The sequence below is a fragment of the Pseudorca crassidens genome, chromosome 4, assembly GCF_039906515.1.
Source record: "Pseudorca crassidens isolate mPseCra1 chromosome 4, mPseCra1.hap1, whole genome shotgun sequence".
Taxonomy (NCBI): domain Eukaryota; kingdom Metazoa; phylum Chordata; class Mammalia; order Artiodactyla; family Delphinidae; genus Pseudorca; species Pseudorca crassidens.
The window spans coordinates 104,686,135-104,709,997 of record NC_090299.1 but is presented as its reverse complement, the minus strand read 5'-3'; the positions used below and the strand labels follow the sequence as shown (position 1 = coordinate 104,709,997).

The following is a 23,863-nucleotide window of genomic DNA, read 5'->3' as shown; positions in this document are numbered from 1 at the left end:
TTTTAAGTGATCAAAGACTTTGAGAACAATAACTTGGCTTACAATTCATTTGGGATAAAATCGCATGTAAGCAAACTGGGCTACACACCCACTACAGTCTTTTCTTCCAAAATTTATACTTGTATTTTCCAGAATCACAAGATTTCATTCTTCCTCTGTCAACTGATCACCACTTGCAAGCCTCTTCAAAAGAGAGTTACTAATATGGGGTGTTTTGAAGAGTCTTCAGCTTGCTTCCCATTTTTTCCAGCCAAGCAGTATAATCTGTAATATTTGCATTAGTTAGGGTACCTGATTGGAAATATTACTTAATGAGAACATCTATCAGTAAATAGCACAAACTAGGATGATATTATCTCTTTTAAGAACACTCCTATAACCTAAGTATTATTATCTCTATATTCATAAATGAAACGTGTTCAAGGAGGTTACATACATTACTCAGATCACAAATCTAGTAATGGAGGAATCTAAGCTTTAGAATGCAGTTATGTGGATTTGTCTGACTATAAAGTCTGTACTTATTTTATTATAGTGTGTTTCCCCCTTCATTTCCATTTCTACTGTGTTTCTTAACACAGGATACCCCTTCAAGAGCCCATGAACCATATCTCAAAAACATATCTGGCCACTGACTGAACTTTTTGAAAGTGAGTCATGTTAAAATCTTGATAATAACAATGTTTATTTTTCTCTTTTTAAGTAACCAAGCACTATATATTACCAAATGCCTTCCAATGAGTGCTAAACTTTTGTTACACTAAGCTTGGGATTGAGCCATTATTCCTTTACTTTTCAACAAGCCATCCATTCTATTGCTTTTAATTTATTTTCCTCTGATTATAAATGACTTTAAGAGCTGTCTAAATTCATTCCAGAGCTCAAACAACATAGCCTATAAACTTGTCAGTTTTAACTTTGGGGGTTACAGATCTGTTTGAGAATTAGATGAAATGTGTACAAACACATACAAGCAGAGTTTTGTAAAAAATGAATGCAGTTGCTTTGAAAAGTAATTTTCTTCAAACTCATCAAACAACTTTCAAAAAATATAAAGAAGACATTCATGCCAGGGAATAAACTAACCTCCTAGGGTTGCATGTGCCTAACTTCCAGTGATGGGTGTACACTGGAAAAAAAGAATAAAATTAACTAACAGCACAGACACACACACTCATAAAATCTTAGCGGATTTAAAAAAAAAAAACAGTATCCCATAAAAATTAGCCAAGGACCGTTACAGTCTTTAAGACTAACTGTCAGGGGTCAATTAGTGCTTATAATAATTCAGTACATTAACTGAAAAAGTACCTTTCCATTTTACAGCTCTGTCTAGAGAACTTTAAAAACACACGTGATCTGTGTTTTAAAATGGCCTGTACCGGGCTTCCCTGGTGGCACAGTGGTTGAGAGTCTGCTGTCAATGCAGGGGACATGGGTTCGTGCCCCGGTCCGGGAAGATCCCACATGCCGCGGAGCGGCTGGGCCCGTGAGCCATGGCCACTGAGCCTGCGCGTCCGGAGCCTGTGCTCCGCAACGGGAGAGGCCACAGCAGTGAGAGGCCCGCGTACCGCAAAAAAAAAAAAAGGCCTGTACCACCATGGTGACCAGCTGACCACTCTGCTTTATGGACTCATTTCCCTAATCTCCACTACGGTGAAATATGTCAGACAGATGTTTCAAGGCGCATCCCTAACCAACATATTCAGGTCCAATTAAAAACATCTGCAGATCTACATTACAAATGCTTTCAAAGAGAATTATTCGCTAAGGTCCAGAAATGTTAGAGGGAGGATTTTCTTCTCTACTTCAAGTGCAGCAACTCTTGTTTCAAAAGTCAGGCTGCTGGCGAATTAATTGAAGCCCAGTGGATGACATTCTGTCAAAACAATCTGCAAACATTTATTTTGCTGCCACAGTTCAGCTGAAACCAGTTCCTACTGCGATACTGACACTGCTATAATGTTGATTCATTCTTTTGTGTCTTCAAAAATTAATAACCGTAACTTTTGTTTTTTAAATGGTTTGCAATTGCCAACAATATGCTACCTCCAACTGGCTCTAAATAAAGCAGTTCATAATTTAACTTGTTCTCAAAAGCAGGAAGGCATCTCTCTCTGAAACTCTGGGTCCTAACTGGTTTCTCATGCAACAAAGTGAACCTAAAGATCCTACCGCTGTCCTTTATGCCCAAGAAGTGGTGAGAGAGAACTTCAGAGCCATCAGCAAAGAAGTCAAAAAAGACTTCAAAATGTGCACTTTCAGTTGAAAATTTCTATGTTACGATCATTAAATTGTCCATGTTACAAACCAATCCTCTCATCTAATGTGCGTGTTCTTCAAAACTTTAATCAGAGGGGATAACTGAAGTAGCCACCCAGCCTCAATGTATCTCCGTAAATCTCTATGCTCTGTCTTTAAATTTTAAAGAGTCTCATGAATTTTGCACTTAAAATTAATGAATTTATGTTTATTTTATTATAAAAATATCTTTCCAAATATCCAAGTAAAAGTAATGCCTTCAGGTAAATATATATTTATCCTGTGTTCCGTACCACTCTATCTCAGGAGCAGGTGCAGCCCAGTCTGAGAAGGAAGTTTTCTCTGTGTCCATTGAAGAAGGTCTAAGTCAATGTCAGCACATGGCTCTGCAATGGCTCGACACCCATCCAGATGACTATGACCAACTCTCAACCATTCTTTTCAGTTCCTCGTCATAGCCAAACTGACTATGATAAAGCAATGACTATCCGAAATCTCTTGTCTATTTTTGTTTTCCCAGGAAACGCAACTCAAGTCCAAGTCCTTATACACCTCAAAACACTTACTTGCCTTCTCAACCTTGATGAGGTGTGATTTTGGACAGGTCAGCTCTGCCTAAATCTATGGTATTTGCATGAGTTTTAGGTTTGATGCTGTTGGACATAGACAAGGGAGAAAAACAAAGAATTCCATGGGAAAGGGAGGAACCTAGAAAGTCAGCCAAATTTCCAGTCTCTCAAGATTCAGATAGTCATTGTTTGGCTTGATAATTTTATAAATTCCAAGAAAATCAAACATACTATTATTTAATATGTTTGGCTTATTCAATCTCCCTTCAACAGCATGGATAACTAACGGTTGACCATGAATGTGCAAAGTAGCTGTAGTCTATGATCCTATCAGGCAGGCTATTGATTCATTCACATTCGTAAGTTTCTATATACTCATATGTATACTATATACATGTAATGAGTATACTCATCTATATACACTATAGTACTCTGAGTGGGCTCACATCCCACAAGGGGGAAAGACCCACATGTAAACAGATAATTACAGTAATTGTGTTAAGACCTTTTGATTTATTCATTCATCCAACTGACACATTAAACACCTACTGTGTATTGAGCCCCTAGTGGGCACTATGCTAGGGGCTCTAACAGAATAATGTCGTTTGTTTTCCTTAAAGCATTTTGGAAGCCTACAGTTCAGTGTAGCTAGAGCACAGAGCATGAAAATGTGGTAAGAGAAGAAAGAGGAGAGTATAAAAATAGTATGAGATAAGTTGTGAATGGCCCTACATACTTTGATAAGGCATTTAGACTTTATCCTCTAGTACCAATAGGGAAGTATTGAGGGCCTCAAGCAGGGAGTGGTAAAACCAGCTGTGTGTTTTAGAAAGTTGTTTAGGGCAGTGCCACAGTTGGTGGGAAGGAGGGTAGCCAGCTGTTCTTACCACAATGAATATACCTATAACGCTGTGATAGGAGTTGTGGACACCTATTCAAGTTCGCTAATTTTTGCATCTCAGCATCTTTGTTTTCTTAGCTGCACACACCTTGAGAATGCAGCTGCTGCTTCTGCTTGCTTCTAACAATTTAATGACCTGTGGTTAGGCTACCCTGATTCAAAACTGTACTCAGCATTTCTTTTGCCAATCTGTTCATAAACACACCACTTCCACATATCAGACAACATCTGATAAGCTTACCTTATTTTCATCCATACTCTTCACCCATGTAAAAAACCTAAACTAACTTGTGGCAAACCGAGACAACAGTTCCTGCTGTAGTCAAATAATGGTGGTGTGGCTTCCAATGTCAATGGCTTAGGAAGGTGATCCAAAACTCAGACTTCCATTCTCTCAGCTACTCTCACTCTACATTAACCACTATTAACCCTTGGTAACCAATTACACTTGAAGTATCTTTAAGTGCTTTTTCCGATGGTTGAAAGCAAAAATCTAAAGCAGGCTTTTAGCCAAGACAATACCTGAGTTCTGTTTTCCAAACAGGCCTGATCATCAGATTCACCTGAGGTGATTAAAAACACAGATTACAGGGTTTCCAACTCTCAGTAGGTCTGAACAGAGGGGTGAACCAGGAATCTGTATTTTTAATAGATCTCCTGGGTGAGCTTATGAATTAGGCTGGTTGATGAATCCCAGATCAAAGCTACCTTAATGAGTTCCTTATAATTAAAGCAGCATTACGCACATATTTTTCTCTTAAGTACTTTAATGAAACTTATGCAATCACTTTAAGTAATTGCCACCGATTTAATGTTTACTGAAACAGTTTACAACTAATTCCCATGCCATTTTCTAAACGCTTCAGGCTTACTTGGCTTTCCTACTGCACATTAAAGAGTTTGTTAACTATTAATAAAGAGTGAAGAGAAATCAGAATCTGGAGATCATTTCAACAGTTAAAGGGGCCGCCAAGAAGCATGATTTGTAATTAGCAAAGCACATGTGAGATCCTTGTGGCATTAACCAGGTTCTTATGATCAGGGCTTTAAAGCAAGAGCAGCTCACGAATAAACAACTCACTTCCTAAAATAAGTCACTTTCTCTTTTTTTCCCTATCAATCAAAAAACATACAGGAATATTAACAAATTGAAGGAGAAAATCATATGATCATCTCAATAGATGCAGGGAAAGCTTTTGACAAAATTCAACACCCATTTATGATAAAAAAACCTGCAGAAAGTAGGCATAGAGGGAACTTTCCTCAACATAAGGCCATATATGACACACAGCCAACATCATCCTCAATGGTGAAAAACTGAAAGCATTCCCACTAAGATCAGGAACAAGACAAGGCTGCCCACTCTCACCACTCTTATTCAACATAGTTTTGGAAGTTTTAGCCACAGCAATCAGAGAAGAAAAAGAACTAAAAGGAATCCAATACAGAAAAGAAGAAGTAAAGCTGTCACTGTTTGCAGCTGACATGAAACTATACATAGAGAATCCTAAAGAAGCTACCAGAAAACTACTAGAGCTAATCAATGAATTTGGTAGTTGCAGGATACAAAATTAATGCACAGAAATCTCTTGCATTCCTATACACTAATGATGAAAAATCTGAAAGTGAAATCAAGAAAACACTCCCATTTACCATTGCAACAAAAAGAATAAAATATCTAGGAATAAACCTACCTAAGGAGACAAAAGATCTATATGCAGAAAATTGTAAGATATTGATGAAAGAAATTAAAGATGATACAAATAGATGGAGAGATATACCATGTTCTTGGATTGGAAGAATCAACATTGTGAAAATGACTCTACTACCCAAAGCAATCTACAGATTCAATGCAATCCCTATCAAACTACCACTGGCATTTTTCACAGAACAAAAAATTTCACAATTTCTATGGAAACACAAAAGACCCCAAAGAGCCAAAGCAATCTTGAGAACGAAAAACGGAGCTGGAGGAATCAGGCTCCCTGACTTCAGACTATAATACAAAGCTACAGTAATCAAGACAGTATGGTACTGGCACAAAAACAGAAAGATAGATCAATAGAACAGGATAGAAAACCCAGAGATAAACCCATGCACATATGTCACCTTATCTTTGATAAAGGAGGCAGGAATGTACAGTGGAGAAAGGACAGCCTCTTCAATAAATGGTGCTGGGAAAACTGGACAGGTACATGTAAAAGTATGAGATTAGATCACTCCCTAACATACACAAAAATACACAAAACATACACAACATACACAAAAATAAGCTCAAAATGGATTAAAGACCTAAATATAAGGCCAGAAACTATCAAACTCTTAGAGCAAAACATAGGCAGAACACTCTATGACATAAATCACAGCAAGACCCTTTTTGATCCACCTCCTAGACAAATGGAAATAAAAACAAAAATAAACAAATGGGACCTAATGAAACTTCAAAGCTTTTGCACAGCAAAGGAAACCATAAACAAGACCAAAAGACAACCCTCAGAATGGGAGAAAATATTTGCAAATGAAGCAACTGACAAAGGATTAATTTCTGAAATTTACAAGCAGCTCATGAAGCTCAATAACAAAAAAACAAACAACGCAATCCAAAAATGGGCAGAAGACCTAAATAGACATTTCTCCAAAGAAGATATATAGACTGCCAACAAACACATGAAAGAATGCTCAACATCATTAATCATTAGAGAAATGCAAATCAAAACTACAATGAGATATCATCTCACACCAGTCAGAATGGCCATCATCAAAAAATCTACAAACAATAAATGCTGGAGAGGGTGTGGAGAAAAGGGAACACTCTTGCACTGCTGGTAGGAATGTGAATTGGTACAGCCACTATGGAGAACAGTATGGAGGTTCCTCAAAAAACTACAAATAGAACTACCATATGACCCAGCAATCCCACTCCTTGGCATATACCCTGAGAAAACCATAATTCAAAAAGAGTCATGTACCAAAATGTTCATTGCAGCTCTATTTACAATAGCCCGGAGATGGAAACAACCTAAGTGCCCATCATCGGATGAATGGATAAAGAAGATGTGGCACATATATACAATGGAATATTACTCAGCCACAAAAAGAAACGAAATTGAGCTATTTGTAATGAGGTGGATAGACCTAGAGTCTGTCATACAGAGTGAAGTAAGTCAGAAAGAGAAAGACAAATACCATATGCTAACACATATAAATGGAATTTAAGAAAAAAAAATGTCATGAAGAACCTAGGGGTAAGACAGGAATAAAGACACAGACCTACTGGAGAACGGACTTGAGGATATTGGGAGGGGGAAGGGTGAGCTGTGACAAAGCGAGAGAGAGGCATGGACATATATACACTACCAAACATAAGGTAGATAGCTAGTGGGAAGCAGCCGCGTAGCACAGGGAGATCAGCTCGGTGCTTTGTGACGACCTAGAGGGGTGGGATAGGGAGGGTGGGAGGGAGGGAGACGCAAGAGGGAAGAGATATGGGAACATATGTATATGTATAACTGATTCACTTTGTTATAAAGCAGAAACTAACACACCATTGTAAAGCAAGTATACCCCAATAAAGATGCTTAAAAAAAAAAAATACAGGAAAGTACTATTTTTGCTGGTCACAATGAATATTTGTGAGGAGACATTAGACATAAATGAACTCAGGGCAAAGATATGTGTAAACAAAACACAGAAAATTGCTAATGGCTATTAAGTGATTACTATTCTTTTTTTTGTGGGGGGGAATTATCAGACCAGGAATTTATTTACTTTAACATCTTTATTGGAGTATAATTGCTTTACAATGTCGTGTTAGTTTCTGCTGTATAACAAAGTGAATCAGCTATATGCATACATATATCCCCATATCCCCTCCCTCTTGCGTCTCCCTCCCACCCTCCCTATCCCAAGCCTCTAGGTCATCACAAAGCACCGAGCTGATCTCCCTGTTCTATGCAGCTGCTTCCCAGTAGCTATCTATTTTACATTTGGTAGTGTATATATGTCAGTGTTACTCTCTCACTTCATCCCAGCTTACCCTTCCCCCGACCCCATGTCCTCAAGCCCATTCTCTAAGTCTGTGTCTTTATTAATGTCCTGCCCCTAATAGCCAAAGCAATCTTGAGAAAGAAAAACAGAGCCGGAGGAATCAGGCTCCCTGACTTCAGACTATACTACAAAGCTACAGCAAGCAAACCAGTATGGTACTGGCACAAAAACAGAAATATAGATCAATGGAACAGGACAGAAAGCCCAGAGATAAACCCACACACATATGGTCACCTTATCTTTGATAAAGGAGGCAAGAATATACAATGGAGAAAAGACTGCCTCTTCAATAAGTGGTGCTGGGAAAACTGGACAGCTGCATGTAAAAGAATGAAATTAGCACACTCCCTAACACCATATACAAAAATAAACTCAAAATGGATTAAAGACCTAAATGTAAGGCCAGACACTGTAAAACTCTTAGAGGAAAACATAGGCAGAACACTCAATGACATAAATCACAGCAAGATCCTTTTTGCCCCACCTCCTAGAGAAATGGAAATAAAAACAAACAAATGGGACCTAATTAAACTTAAGAGCTTTTGCACAGCAAAGGAAACCATAAACAAGATGAAAAGACAGCCCTCAGGATGAGTGATTACTATTCTTAATGCTTAGTCTTTGCATTTAATTTTTTCCATTTAATAATGCTAGGTACCATTATTATCCCCATTTTATAGATGAGTAAACTGAGGCACAGAGTAGTTAAGTAACCTACCCAAGGTCAAACAGCGCCAATAAGTAGCAGAAATAGGAACTAAAACCAGAGTCTATGCTTTTAACCACCCTGGTGTACTGATGGAAAAAGAATTACAGGCTTAAACTGTGCTTGAGAGAGGTACAGAGCTATGACCAGAGACATGGGAAGGAACAGATCTTCAAACCAATTCAGGCTTGCAAATCAGTATCCAGTTCACTACTGGGGGCCTATTATGTGTCAGGCACTGCACTCAATACTTTGGGAAATATTAATACAAGGATGAATAAGACATAATCTCTTCTCATCTTCGATGCATGATTTAATTGTCAACACTTTCATAAAGCCTTCTCTAACTCCAGATAGAATTAATCAGTGCTTTCTGGAGGTGCGCAAAGTACTGTGTGTGTCTCTCAAGCAGTATGATATCACTTTTCATACTGCATTATAATTAAGTCTTCATATGTCTGCTGCTCCTCCTATTAGGGTTGTAGGTTCCATAGCCCAGGCTGGGAATAGGGATCATGTCTTAGCTCCTTCTCCAGTACCTGGATTCCTAGCAGTGTGCCTGGGCACACTGCTGTCTCCCAACAGATGTTTGATGAGTGAATGAACAAATGAAACACAGAAAGAGGGACACAGAAGTGAAATAAACGGCTCTAAGAGTCACAGTATGCTAGTGGCAAAGAGGAGAAGAATTTGTATATTCAGCCCTAGTCCAACATTCTGTCTAATACACCATATGCAACACACTAATCTTCTCTTTTGCTAAAACTTCATGATTTAACATTTTCTCATATATCATAAAACACACAAAATTTGCTCATATTTCATCTTTATGCTTCATCTCATTTAATATAGTAAACCCTTGTAGGCAGGGGCCAGTGTACACCTCACTTACTATGTCAGGCCATGCTAAAGGCTTCCATAACTGCAGTTTAATTTCCAGAAGAGCTCCTCTGAAGAGCTCCTCTGAAGGAGCTCATTCTAAAAATGAAGGTTTAGGGATTTCCCTGGCAGTCCAGTGGTTAGGACCCTGCACTTCCACTGCAGGGGGCACGTGTTCAATCCCTGGTTGGGGAACTAGGATCCCGCACGCTGCACCACAAGGCCAAAAAATTAAAAAATTTTTTTAAATTTTAAAATGAAGCTTTAGAGAGGTCAAGCCACTTGCCCAAAGTTACACAGCTAGTAAGACACACACGTGGGACTTAAATCGAACTCCAAATCACACAGCAGTAACCACTGTCCTACTTTTGTGCTTTTAAAGATCCAAATCCCAGCCCTTCCCCCTACTACTTATGTGACCTTGGGGAAATTATTCAACTTTTCTCATTTTTTCCCAGCTTCATTGAGATATAATTGACATATAACATTGTATAAGTTCAAGGTGTAAAACATGATGATTTGATACAAGTGTTGATATATATTGTGATGGTTACTATGATGATGATTACCACAACAAGGTTAACATCTCCATCACCCCACATAATTATCTGTGTGTGTGTGTGTGTGTGTGTGTGTGGTGAGAACATTTAAGATCTGCTCTCTTAGCGACTTACAGGTATATAATACAGTGTTGTTAACTATAGTCACTACGCTGTATCTCCATAACTTATTCATCTTATAACTGGAAGTTTGTACCCTTTGACCAATATCTCCCTATTTCTCCCACCCCTCAGCCCCTGATACCCACCATTCTACTCTCTATTTCTGTGAGTTCATGAGCTTCATTTTTATCGTCTATGAGGTTGGTGATCGAGAACTCACAGGAATGACATAACGATTAAATGAAAGAATAAATGTAAGTTGTTGGTCACATAGTAGGTATTCAGTAAGTATGTACCGATGGGCCCACTGAATAATCAGATTCTGCTCAGCAATTCAGCACATTTGTTAATGATCAATTTAGATAATAAAACTTCTATTAAATGCTATGCCATAAAGACAACTATGTTGGTTGAAAGTTGCTAAGAGAGTAGACCCTAAAAGTTCTCATCACAAGAAAAAAAATTTTTTGAAACTCTATGAGGTAATGGATGTTAACTAAAGTTATTTTGGTGATCATTTCACAGTATATACATATGTCAAGTCATTATGCTGTACACCTTAAACTTATACAGTGTTGTATGTCAATTATATCTCAGTAAAACTGGGAAAAAAAAAATTTAAGACAACTGTGTTGCGATTTCTCTCCCAAATGATGGAGTTCCAAGTGTTCCACAAAATTAAAAGTATAAGTGAAAGTAAGATTCTACAGTGACTAAAGATACCTACAGGTTAACATTCTTCTAGGATACCTTTGTACCATCCCTATTTAATAAGTAAGGACTCTAAAATACAAAAGCAAAAAGCTTGGCCAAGGCCAACTCAGTAATTGGGGAATTTGGAACCTGCATCCTGCACTCATTTAATCACAGCTACCTTGCTCCCATACTAAGGTGTGGCTCTTTTTCTAAAAAACACTCCCAAACTGAATCACAGACTTTCGACCCAACAGAGGAAAGATTCAGAAGACCTAATTTCAGATTCAGGCTCTACCACATACCAGCTCTGTGAATCAGGCCAAAGTTTCCTCATCAACAGAGTAGGGATGAACAGCTTTCTCACAGGACGCTACGGGGGTTAAATATACAATGCATAGGAATGGGCCTAGCGTAAAGTCGAGAATGTAACAGGCGCTCGACAGATGCCGATGAAACAGAAGCTGGAGCTCATGAGATGCAGCAAAGTACTGGTGCCCCTTTTCTTGCAAGTACTTTATTATAGCAAGGAAGAAGGGAAGAGGGGAAGGAAGGGAGGGGGAAAGAGAGGGACAGGGGATGGACAGGAAAAAGAAGGAGAAGAAGGAGGGGGAGGGAGGGAAAGAAAAGGAGATAAAAACACCTATCTGGGATGGTATAGCTGCAACTCGGTTGAGACAGAGCAGGCAGGCTTCGAATTCATATAAAGTCTTGTGATTGTGATTGTATTACAATGTTAAACTAGGGCCTCCTGTTTTATTCTCTCCGGTAAGAGAACAGAAATTGTGATTCCTAATCAAGTAAAATGGGATGGGTCATAAATAGCTACTTTTCATCCATATATACTAGAAGAGTTGTTTTTCAAGCGATGGTCCATGGGAAAGACATCAGGAGACCAAAAAAAAAAAAAAAAAAAAAAAGCCTTTAAGTCTGAGAACAAAGTCATCTGCAGACATTCTGACAGCGCGACAAAGAAATGTGTGAAAACACTAATAGGCATATTGCTGCTGTGAAATGACACTTACAACTGTGGAAGTGCCATTTGGGCTAAATTTTATTATAAGCAACCAATCTGCTTTTCTTTACTCCCAAAGAAGGATTACATGAATAATCGATCAACTGCCCCTACCATCCCATCTTAGCATTTATCTATCCATCCCTTCTTCTGCTAAATCCTCAGATTTATATCTGTAATGTCCCTCAAGTTCATGAGAGGTACCACTCAAGATCACTACCACATTCATAGCAGAGATTAAAACAGAGGAAAATGAGATCTGATGGAAATTACTTTAGAGAGAGAAACAGATGGGAACAGCCTGATTTTTAGACTTTTCTTTTTGTAGATGGAAAACCTCATTTATAATAAAATGTATTGTAAACCTCAGGAAAACAATTACCACTAGAAGTGTAAAAGTTTAAGGAAACCTGACAGAGTTTGAAAAACAACCCATCTAAAACCATTTACCAAAATCTATGCTTAGATAGCATACGTGATGTTTTTCCATCTCCAAAATACCCTATTTAAGCCTAACATGGTACCATCCTCCTTTCCCATAGGGTCGCAAAGTCCTAGTCTTAGTGTTACCAAAGAGTCATACAATGAAGGCTGCCATTGAAGGTCACCATTGAAATACACGTGTCCTGCCTAGAAACAGGCTGCTGAAAACTACACATTGAGGATAGAGTGCCTACCTTTCAGAATATCAGCATACCTGGGGGTGGAGAAACAAACAGCCAGGAGTCAACAGTGCAGGTAGCCCACATCAAAGAGAGTGCGCCACTGACAACCAGTTAGGTTCAAGACCCACAAGTCCATGTCCACACATTCCCTTTGCTGCCTTGTATCTTTAAAGGTCATTTTCATTGATACGGAATGTCTCTTACCTTCATTCCCTGTGGAAGGAATCAAACAATTGTGGTCATAGAGAAAAATCACAGAGTCAGAGAATTTTAGATCTGGAAAGGACCTTAGAAATTACATAGAAATATCATTTTACAAACAAGAAAATAGGTTCAGAGACATTACGGGAAACATCCATGTTCAGCAAGACTTTTTTTAAACGCATGACTCTTAGCTCGTTGCTTCTCTACCACCACGATACGCTTTTCTCAATAACCGGGTTGTTTTTAAAATATTTCCTTTGCTAAGACCGAAAAAGAATCACCATTATTTCCAAGCCCGCAAGAATAAATATATAGCTCTCAACTCAGATACGTGCCTCCTCCTACATCCACAACGATCACTCCTACCTAGAAACTGAAATAAAATAGCATCTTACGAAGCTATACCATTCTTTCTCAATAAAACAAAAGCACCAAACACCAAAAATAGAGAACAAAACTGGGAATGTGTCAGACTTATCATAGTAATTGTTATTCATTTCCTCAGCACCTGTCACCAAATGCCCTATTTCCTATGGCCAAGAAATCAGGGAGGCTGGTTGTCGGCCAGTTGGCTGAAGTCACAACACATCCTCCCGCCACTTTTCTGCCTCACGGAGAGCAAAACCGAATCTCGTAACTTGACTAATTCAACACTTCAGTCAAACCCAGAATAAAACTTTTCTTTGGAATTATAAACAATGTTCACATTGCAAGCATCTAGATGTGTGAGATGTCCTGCTTCAAAAAAGACGTTTTAAGGATAAACATAATAGCTAGACTAATAAATAAAACTTGCTAAGATTTCACTAAAGTTGAACCCCAGAAGATATTTTCAGCAGAAAAGTTTCCAATGAAAAGAACAAGCAAATAAATTGAAGATGAAGCCAAAAAATGAAATGAAACCGGCCACTCATCTATGAGGCTGGATGGAAGAAAACCAAGTCCCAACTGATAAACAGAAGCCCGTCTACAAAGTGAGAAACACAGAACCTACCTATTCCTGAACCAGAACTGTTTCCTGTTGACACTTTCTAACCTGAAGATGGCCCCAGCGTCCAACTGAGGAAACACATTTTCCAGGATGGGAAACTCACCTTCGGAAATCCTGAATCTTCTTTCCTCTACTGCTTATTTTGTAACCAAAGGACTCTCACTTTTACCAAAACAGCTAGATAATTTCCCTGAAAAGTGTAATACACATCTGACCATATCTGTGTATTTGGTGACTCACAAAATCATTGTTTTAAAAGTTGTTAAATGTTACTCTTTAAGCATCAATGTAAAGTATAAAACACTATCAACCTTAATAGCTGAACCTAATCCTTCAAAGTGGTCTTTCACCGGGCTGTGCAGAAACTAAGCCATTACTGATCTCTATCCTCAGCCTCCTTCCTTTTCTCCACCCAAGGCTGCTTGCGGAACCCCAGCATATCTGTGATTTTTCACTCCTTACCAGTAGCCCTTAACATGAATATACCTTTTGACCACCAAAGTAGGGTATATTAAGTTTATGTCTTCTCTTCTCTGGGATTAAGATGACTCATGAGGCATTCATTACTAATGCTGGATTATACTGGAGACAGTAAATTTAAAACAGTAACAATAATTAACATTTGTGTGGCAGTTTACAGTTCACAAAATGTTTTTAAATATATTGCCTCATTTGAGGCTCACAAGTCCCAACCAGGATGGGAAAGGGAGATGGAAACAGAGCCTCAGCAGGTCATAGTGCTATTACGTGGCAGAAGCAAAACTTGAACCCAGGTCCTCTGATTTCAAATATTATGATACTATTTTCTCTTTATACTATGGCAAAAGAAACAAATGTATTGGTGAATTTAAAAACTTTATTGATATATGTGTGTATACATATACATGGCAAATATGAAAGTTAGATGTGAGGATAAGTGATTATCTTCTACAGAAACAACCACACGTGAGAAAACGAAGAGTAAGCGGTTTTTAACGATGAATGTGTGACATGATTTTGCAGAGAAGGCACGTGATGTTACAAGGGCAGCTCCAGTATTCAGGAATAATAATGAGGACAATAAGCTAAAGAAGCTCAGAGTATTACCTGGAGACGCAGACTCAGTCCGTGATGCTGATGGTTTACAGCACAGGGGCTGTAGCAGCCTGCCTCTGGGCAGGGCACAGTTAATGCAGATTCTGCAAGGACTCTGTCCCATGGCCAAGTCTCTAGCTGAGTTTTACAAGGACCTCTTTGTCTTGGGCCCCCTCCCAACACATGGGAAACCTCAGAATGGCTCTTGCCACTGAGTGCAACTAAGCTGAGCCACTTGGTATTACTGGCTCTCGAGGGTGGCCAGCTAGTTGAGCCAAGACATATTTCCAATATTTCTCAGTCCTGCAAACAACCTATACTTTGTAAGAGCTTGTCTTTTATCTTTAATAAAAGATTAGGGGGTACTTTTTTCCAATAATACTTTAAAACCCAGATAATTTGAGAGAACAACGTAATATCCAATGAAGGATAATTTCATATTTTCTGCCCTTTACTTCCTATCACTCAGCCAATATGGCAAACCAACATGTCTGTGGAAATGACATATCTACAAGGACAGAATACTTCTCCTTTTTAACCCAAAAGAGCAGATTTTTAAGTAAGTGTAGTAAGTAGAGAATTATTTGAAACGATCAACTCCAAGGTATGCCAAACACACAGAAGTAAGCCACTTTTTGAAATTAGGAAAACATTAAGGAGACAATACAAATAACCAACAGAAATTATCAAATCATGTTTCAGTCTTCCCCAATCCTTTTTTGATGTTTAAAACATTATCATTTAGTCTAGTGTGTCTAAAAGTAACTAATGCCCCCCAAACAGAAAATACATCCAACTCAATAAAAATAAACCCAAGGAGCCTAGCACTTTGCCATTTACCCAGACATTTCTTATAACATAGAAATGCTGCATGCTACTAAAAGATACAAATTGGATTTTTAGGCTCAAAGTTCATGGATCATTTCACATGAGCTAGGTCAATTTCTAACTATACCTATTGCAAAACACAAGTTATTATCTTTCTACATGTGCATTTAAATGCATATAAGTCCAAAGAGAAAAGAGTAGACAGATAACCCTGGAGAGGACTCAAGAGCAAAGGGATGAAGAGAGGCTTTGATTTTCTGCTCCATTACTTATTCTGTATTGTATTGCTTTTGACTCGATTCTGTTTCAACTATGGAAATGAAAATACATTAAAATTTTATTTGTACGAGATAAAGAAAGAAAGTTTAAAAAACAGAACAAATTTAAAAGACTCTGTTCAAGGCAGGACAACTAAAGACCTGGAAACAAGCACTGAATGGCACAATGCCTTAGAAGTGGAGGAGTGGGCAGCCACTGCCAGGGATGAGCACACTCCCATTGTGAAGACTCAAAGTGAAAAGGCAGGAGGGACTACAAATATTTTCTTCTCCAGTCAATGCTGAAGAAGGAATCGGTTGTGATTGCTTCCTCTCTTAGGAAACTCAAGGTAAAGCCCCTGAAAATCCCTTACATGGGTATTAAAAAGGATCTAAAACTAGAGGTAAAAGCCAGTCCAGAGTTACTGCATAAATACGTAAGGTTTGCAGCTCCAGGGTCTAAGCTGTCCTTGGAGACAAGGATCAAGAGATAATTTTTCTCCATCTCTAAGTCCAGAGGCAGAGCAACAGTCCCCAGTTTCTGTGTGTTAGACTCAGATGGGAAATGACCTAGCTCTCAGCGGGGCAAGAAGATCAGTGGATAGCTCTGAAGGAGAACTTGAAAGAAAGGCAGGTGTGGGGAGGAGAAAAGGAGCTTTTCACTTTGCCACAGTCCATGACTGATCCAAGAATGTCATTTTTTTAAACTTAATTTAAAAATTTTTTTGGCTGTGCCGGGTCTTAGTCGCGGCACGGGGGATCTTCGTTGCGGCCTGCGGACTTCTCAGTTGCAGCATGCAGACTCTTAGTTGTGGCATGCATGCGGGATCTATTTCCCTGACCGGGGATTGAACCCGGGCTACCTGCATTGGGAGCGTGGAGTCTTAACCACTAGACCACCAGGGAGGTCCAAAGAATGTCATTGTAAATTGTAAGGAGGAGGAGTCTGGCTCAGAAAGGACTCAGCCTAAAATATTCCCAGACTCAATGGAGTAGGAGCTGAAGAACGCTCCAGCTCCCAGAAGGGTTCCAGGTGCTCAGCTGAACTGTCAACCATACCAAGTTACATTAACAGCAAAGCCTTAGCTATTACCTCTGAAGAGAATGCCACCTCCATACACCCTCTCATATACCACTGATCATACTGCAAATTGGTAAAGACTTTGTGGAGGATAACTGTGATGATGCATACCAGAAGCTTCCAGTTCTGCTTCCAGACCCAGAATTCCACGTTTTGCAATTTATTCTGAGGAAATAACCATGGATGGCCTCAAGGATTTAACTACAGGGCGGTTTGTTAAGGCACTACTTATAGTAACCAAAATGAGGAAGAACCTAACACCCCAAAACAGGGGAATGGGTAAATAAATTATGGTACATCTGTGCAACGGCCTTAAAATGACACTGGGTTGGCTATAAAACTGTATAATAATCTAGGAAGGTATTCATGAGACACTGTTAGGAAAAAAAGAGCAGGTTTTGAACATAGTATGTATTTATAGTATAATACCATTTTTATCAAAAATATATACGTTTAATATACAAACTTAGGAGGATATACCTAAAACATTAATGGCCTATCTATAGATCCCAGGTGATTGTTACATTTTTCTTCTTTTTGATTATTGATATTAATTATATTTTCTTCAATATAAATACATATATATTACTTTTGCAATAAAAAATATTCTGAAGTATTGTAAAATAGATAACTTCTAAATTTACATCTATAATTATGATGTTCCTAAACTTTAGTTCTTTGTCTACAATTATCATTCCCTACAGAAACAAGCTCTATTCCCCACTTCACTCATTGAAATTATTGCCCTCGGTCATCCATACCTAAAAACCTAAGGTCTGAATACGCATACTTTATAACTTCAGCATACCTAAATGGTCAAAATTGTAGAAAGGTAAATAAGCAGCCTCATAAAAGCAGTAAGTTATAAAGAATCTGTTTTATGGAACAAGATTAAATGTTTTGCAAAGGAAAAACTAAACTACCCTTTTGACTGGTGACTTGTCGTGTTTTCAGCTCAATATAACTGTACACATAATATTTGTAACAATTGTGGCTATCATTCGCTTTTTCCATATCATTGGCTGAAAAAAACAAACTACTTTTAAGACAGCATCCTGAAGTTTAAATTAAAAGAGAACATACAGTAGACAGAAATCAGTCTGGTAAGGGGTAATCTCTGTCTTTCGTCCTTAAATCGGTGGCATGTGTATCTTCTATAATTAATGGCAAAATCTCCTTCACAAGCGGTTTCCAGATGCCTTCCTTAAACTAGAGCTAATCAGTCTCTGATTCATCATGTGTTCAGGAATGCTCTTCTAACAGGCACACTTGCTAGCTCAGTGCAAAAGAAATATTACTACCCACTCCACTGACATTAAAAAAAAAATTCAAGTAAGTTTAATCTCTTTCAGGGCCAGTTGTAGACATACATTCTTCCCCTAGCCAGGTCCCAACCAATTTAAAAACATCCAAACATGAACTTCCATCAACCCATGATCTAATGTGATGAGTTCACCAAGGTGTCCAAGAACCCGAATCACGTGCCAAGGGAAATACAACGAACAGGCCGCTCCAGAGTGAACACACACTTCATACCTGGCAGGGGAATCTGTTCCACTGCAGCACGAGACGGCTTCACAGAGGAAACCTTTCCTAACTGGAGAGTTTGCTTCTCCCTTAAACTCACAGAAACCTTACTTCTATTTTATGTACTTTATTCTTCTGGATGTTCCACCTTGTTCCAGAAAAGATTTACTGTAGTTACTAGTATACTCCTAGTTTGGGAAGGAACATGAAAACTATTTCTGGAAATTTTTGTCAGGTTTAGTTCTCCTTTAAATCCACAGGGGAAATGAAGACCCTAACATTTTCCTTGGAATTTCTTTATCATCTGCTCCAAAAATCGATTGTGTAACCATTACCTCACCCTTCACTAATGTGATGAAAGCTCATCCTTCCCGCCGGTTCATGGTAAAAGGACAGCTCATATAGTGGATGCTTTCAATTACGAGTGCTCAGACCTTAAGAGTGACAGGGGTATGTCCTGGGTTGCAAATGGATACCCTGACAGCTCAAAACACATGAAATAGAAAGAAATATAGTTACCCCAAACTTAAGTACTAAAAGAATGATCTAACTGACCCTGGAGACCCGCCATTGAATAGATTTTGCCAAAGGACATTTTCATGTGACACCAGCAGTCAATGGACTCATGGAGCCAGCTCATGAGAACTTGCTGGGTTTCTTATCAAGATGTTGTTAAGGGCATCGTTCACTGCATTATAGAAAGCCCTCTTTATTTCTTTCTTGGTCTGTGTTGGTTATACCTGTGCTTCTCCTAAGCAAGTGATTTGTTTTTAATTCATGGTCTCTATAAGTGGAGTAAGAAAACAAGTTCCACATTTGCCTTGGTTGATAGAAAACTTAAAAACAAAAATGAGGTCCACATATACCACATGGCCATGACTACTCACTGGCTTACATTTGTTCTTTCTTGACTCCATTTAAGTCACTATTTTTTTTCCCTTTAGTTTTCCCACTTATTTATAATTTATTCTTTTAGTGTATGTAATAACTATATGTCACCTGGTTTTTGGTAACAAGGTGGAGTTCAAATAAGTAAACTTAGAAAGTTCCTAGACCTTTTGAAAACTATTGGCTCGATTCAATATACATTGCATACCATACAACAGCTTTTGGGAAATCAAGAAGAAACACACTATCATGAATATCACAATCATGTATCAACCTGAATAGACAATCAGGAAATTTTCAGATTCCCATGCAATCCAAGTTTAAGCACAGTTCCATGTTCACCCACCTAAGTTACGTTTTATAAAGCACTTGGAAAACACTGTATTTTATATCAGAGACACAACACAAGCAATTCATGTTTTGCTGTAGAGACATGAAAATCTGTAGAAACATTAAAGTCATATCCTCAATTATAGCAAAATTGTATTTAGCCCATAGTTAGTTCTAGGCAACTACTACCTGAACATAAAGAAAAATGAGCTAAAGACCAAAAAGAAGTTAATCCCGTCTCTACCTTCATCCCTTCTCAACTAGTCTGTTGTGATTATAAATCCAAAATCACATATTTAACTCACCAGAAAAGCAGTATATTTTCATCTACTTACATCTGTCAGACCATGTTACAGCTATCGTTCCAGGTTTTCTAACTAATGAGACTACCACTAATTAGCTGAATAGGAGATAAATTGAAAAGGCTGTTTTCTTACTACAAATGTCTCCCTTTAAGTCATAAAAAAGTGTCTCCTGACTTTTAAAATTTGAGGTCTTCACCATGTCTAACCTCTCACCTCCATTTATTCATAATAAGTCACTAAATTTACAGCATTGATTCAACATTGACCAAAATTTCTTCGGTGCCCCCATTTCCATGTTAATTAATGTTGCTTTTCATAAACTTCAATCTGATTCTTATTGTTTTCCACAGCTCAACATTTTGACAAATCCTTTCAAGCTCATCCATCAGCACACACCAAATAACAGTACCCATGAAGAAGCTTTCAAACCCTGGATTTTCCATTTTCCCAAGGATTTTCCCCAAAGCCAGTATGACCTTGTGAATCCAAGTAAGCCCAACATTTCAGCTTTGAGAGCTTCTCTGTCACATAACCCACCAAATCACCTGACTGGTTTGCATAATATGAGAAATCTAACCTCACCTTCTTCCTGAGGTGTCCTCATAATTTCCCTTGAAATACCGAAGACCCAGTTACCCAGTCATATGTGCTAAAGCAATTACAGAAGGGATTTATTTATTAAACATTAATCCCCTTGTCATGCAGAGTACATAGAAAATCCCTGATGCACTTTTGCTCTGAAACTTCACTGGAAACACATTTTTCTAAAACTCCAAGACCTTTCCCTTGACAAATCCGATAGGCCTTTCTCAAGTTTTCAATCCCCTTGACCTCTATGCTTCATTTAGCACTGCTGAAATTCTCTTCTCGCATGGTTTCCCTGGATGTTCTCTGTGTTCTTCTACCACCTCTTTCTCTCATTTGCTGACTTTTCTTTTTGCCTGCCTCCACCCCCTTGGCTGGCAACAGTTTGTAAGGTTTGAAACTGGCTTTCTGCATTTCTCCCTCAGTATTCACCACTATGAAGCATATACCACAGGCGTTACTGAACGATATATCCCCTTATGCGGATGCCTCAAAAATCAATGATTAAGCCTTGACCTCTCAAATTGTGATCCCATCTCCAGTTACTGACTGGTCAACTCAGGCTACGACCCTGACACCTGAAATGTAACATCTCAAAACCTGAGCTCATTTTTTCCAGCCCAGCAGACTTTCCCAACACAGCCCACTAAGCCCTCATTACTTACGCCTGGATTACAACAACCCCTTAACACTCTCCCAACTCTAGCTCCACCACTCCAATCCATTGAAGATATTTATGCTGCCTAAGTAACTATCTTATCTCAACACATTGCATGTATTCAAGAACCTATGGAGGGACTTCCCTGGCAGTCCTGGTGGTTAAGATTCTGTGCTTCCACTGCAGGGGGCGCAGGTTCGATCCCTAGTCAGGGAAATAAGATCCCACATGCCACACGGCGCAGTGGGGGGGAAAAAAAAAAAAAAAAAAAGGACCTATGGCATGTTCCTACTGCGGTATCACGTCAAAGCTATAATCAAATTCATCACAAATTATCCATGGCCATGGAAGTTCCATGTCAACCAAGCCAGTGTGCCTGACTTGTTCATTGTCATTTCCAAAACTGTGTCCTCAGATTTAGCTTTCTTCCTACTCAAAATGCCATCCTCACTTTTATTTGCCAATGTACGTTTCTCTCTTATCCAGTTCAAAATTCATCTCCTTCCTCTGTTAGTCCCACATCTTTAGTACCACTCCCTTCATCACTCAATACTTAGAGATTCTATTTACACTATTTTTTTCACTTACTGATAGGTTACTTGGCAAGTGCTCTCAACTGGTATCGTATGTACACATTATCTTTACCCCTGCTAGATTGTAAAACTCCTTGGAAGCAGGGATTCTCTCCTATTTATAATAACATCTTAGTTTGTATATAAAAACATTTAGAACATTTTGGTATTCTATGCAGTACAGTACCAGCAGGTATCCACTAACTAGTTGTTAATTAATAACGTAGTTGTCATGGCTGACTAATGTCTTAATCCTATACCAAAATCCTATAATATAAGAAATATTATATACACATCCAACACACATTTCAACCAACAGTCCAAAAAGATACAATTTCCTTTAATAAAAAGTTTGTAAATATTCCATTATAGACACTTTCCCTCTTCAAATCAGCTTAATTTCCTTTCTCGTATTTTCCTCTTTAGCTTGTTCACCTGCCGCAAGGAAAGGGAATAATTTCTTACCTAATGTAAATTACTTACTCCTGTCTGTATTGAAATCCTGGCTCCTCCAACTGCTTCACTCTGTGCTATTCTCAAAGGCATAAGGATGCACCTTCTCAAGGTTAGCCTAGGCCTCTGCTAAGTCCCTAAAGTTTGAGAACCTAGAATGTAATTCCACCAGCCACCTTAAAAGTCAAGAAGCAGCCTCCATTTGACTGAAAGGTACAAAGGTCATGCACATTTTGCCAGTCACAGAAAGGAGAAAAAAGGAAGAATTAGAATTGACTTTCTCTTACCTATAGCATGGAGCGAGGAAAAAAGCAGAGTACTCTCCATAGCATTTCCATGGAGATTTTTTTAACTGAATAAACAACTGAACCACACAAGATGTCCCGAGTGAAGATATCGGCCTGAAGGCTCGAAATGCCCTCAAAACCTCCTCTAGAAGCCTACCCTACATTTGCTCTCCAACTCCTTGTTTTCAAGCCAAACCATCAAGAGCTGCATGGATTCACTGTCTCCATCAGAAAGTAAGGGCTCTGACATTTTCAGCAATCCTCCCTGAAAGAAAAGCATTTAGAAAAAACACATGCCTAAACTGATATATCCTAGATCTTCACTCATGGCTCTCAACAGGGCACCAAGCAAGACAGAACCAATTTGAACAGGACATCATCCTGAATGCTGCCCCTTTCTGGCCCAGTCCCCTAGACTATCAGAACCAAAACATGTTAATATGCAATCAGTACATATTAAAAGTCAGATGGACATGAATAGTTGCTAAATGCCCTTTCGTAGATACAGAATTTTAAAACGTCAGGGCAATATATTACATCATGGGCATTTTCATCACCATCAGTAATAGATGACATGAAGTCACGATAAAAGCTTGACTTGAGATTACGAAAAGGTGCCTTGAGTCATTTATTCATGTGGAATCTTGGTGACATTTAGTAAATAGAAAATACTCTGTTTTACCTCATAGTTCAAAGTAGGATTCAGGGCCCAAAAAAATATTTAAGCATTTTGTTTATTTCTTATGTGTTAAAGCTGATCATTGGATTATAACCAAAACTACCAAAACCAAAATTTTTAATTGTGAACTTTCAACAGGAAGTCTAGGATAAATATAGTATCACTGAGACTTTTCTATCAATGGGAAGAAATCACGAGCACAAAAAAATACAAGATGTGCCTGATGAAAGCAAACTTCTGATTCAAAACACAAAGGCCATACTGTACACTGAAGATATAGAGACAGTCACTGCCAAGGGCATAGGCATGAAGGTCAAACACCAGGTGGTATTAGTAATGGAAACATGATCCCATAAATGAAAGACTGAATGACACACAAAAGCCTATAAAACACAGGACAACTCTATGCTTCAAGAAGAATGGCTAACATTATCAGAATGTGTGTAGACTACAACTTATGCCTTTCCCACCCTTTGTACTTCCGATGACTAAAAAGCATAAATTCCTATTTTTATCAAGTTTTCTAAAAATGTACAATTCTATTTCCTTTCCTTTGGTTTTAATTTTGAATGTCTGCTTTCCTTCCTATTAGATCTTTCTTTCTGTTACTTTCTGTTCTTTCTAGAATGAGTTGCAGCATGGCTTTCTGTTGTGTATACTGGTAACTGGCTGTAATGTATACTGGTAACTTGCCTGGAAATACTACCACCCAGCTTCCTGAGGATGGAGACATCTAATTAGAGGA

General features: G+C 38.5%; 1 protein-coding gene and 1 non-coding gene across 9 annotated transcripts in view; both read right to left on the bottom strand.

Annotated features, from left to right (window-relative positions):
- SLC4A4 (solute carrier family 4 member 4) overlaps nt 1-23,863 on the bottom strand; it is a 354,963-nt gene that overhangs the window by 229,726 nt on the left and 101,374 nt on the right. The gene's annotated exons all lie outside the window — the stretch shown is intronic.
- Nucleotides 16,587-16,659, bottom strand: TRNAW-CCA (transfer RNA tryptophan (anticodon CCA)). Its single transcript has one exon. It is a non-coding gene; the product is annotated as a tRNA-Trp (tRNA).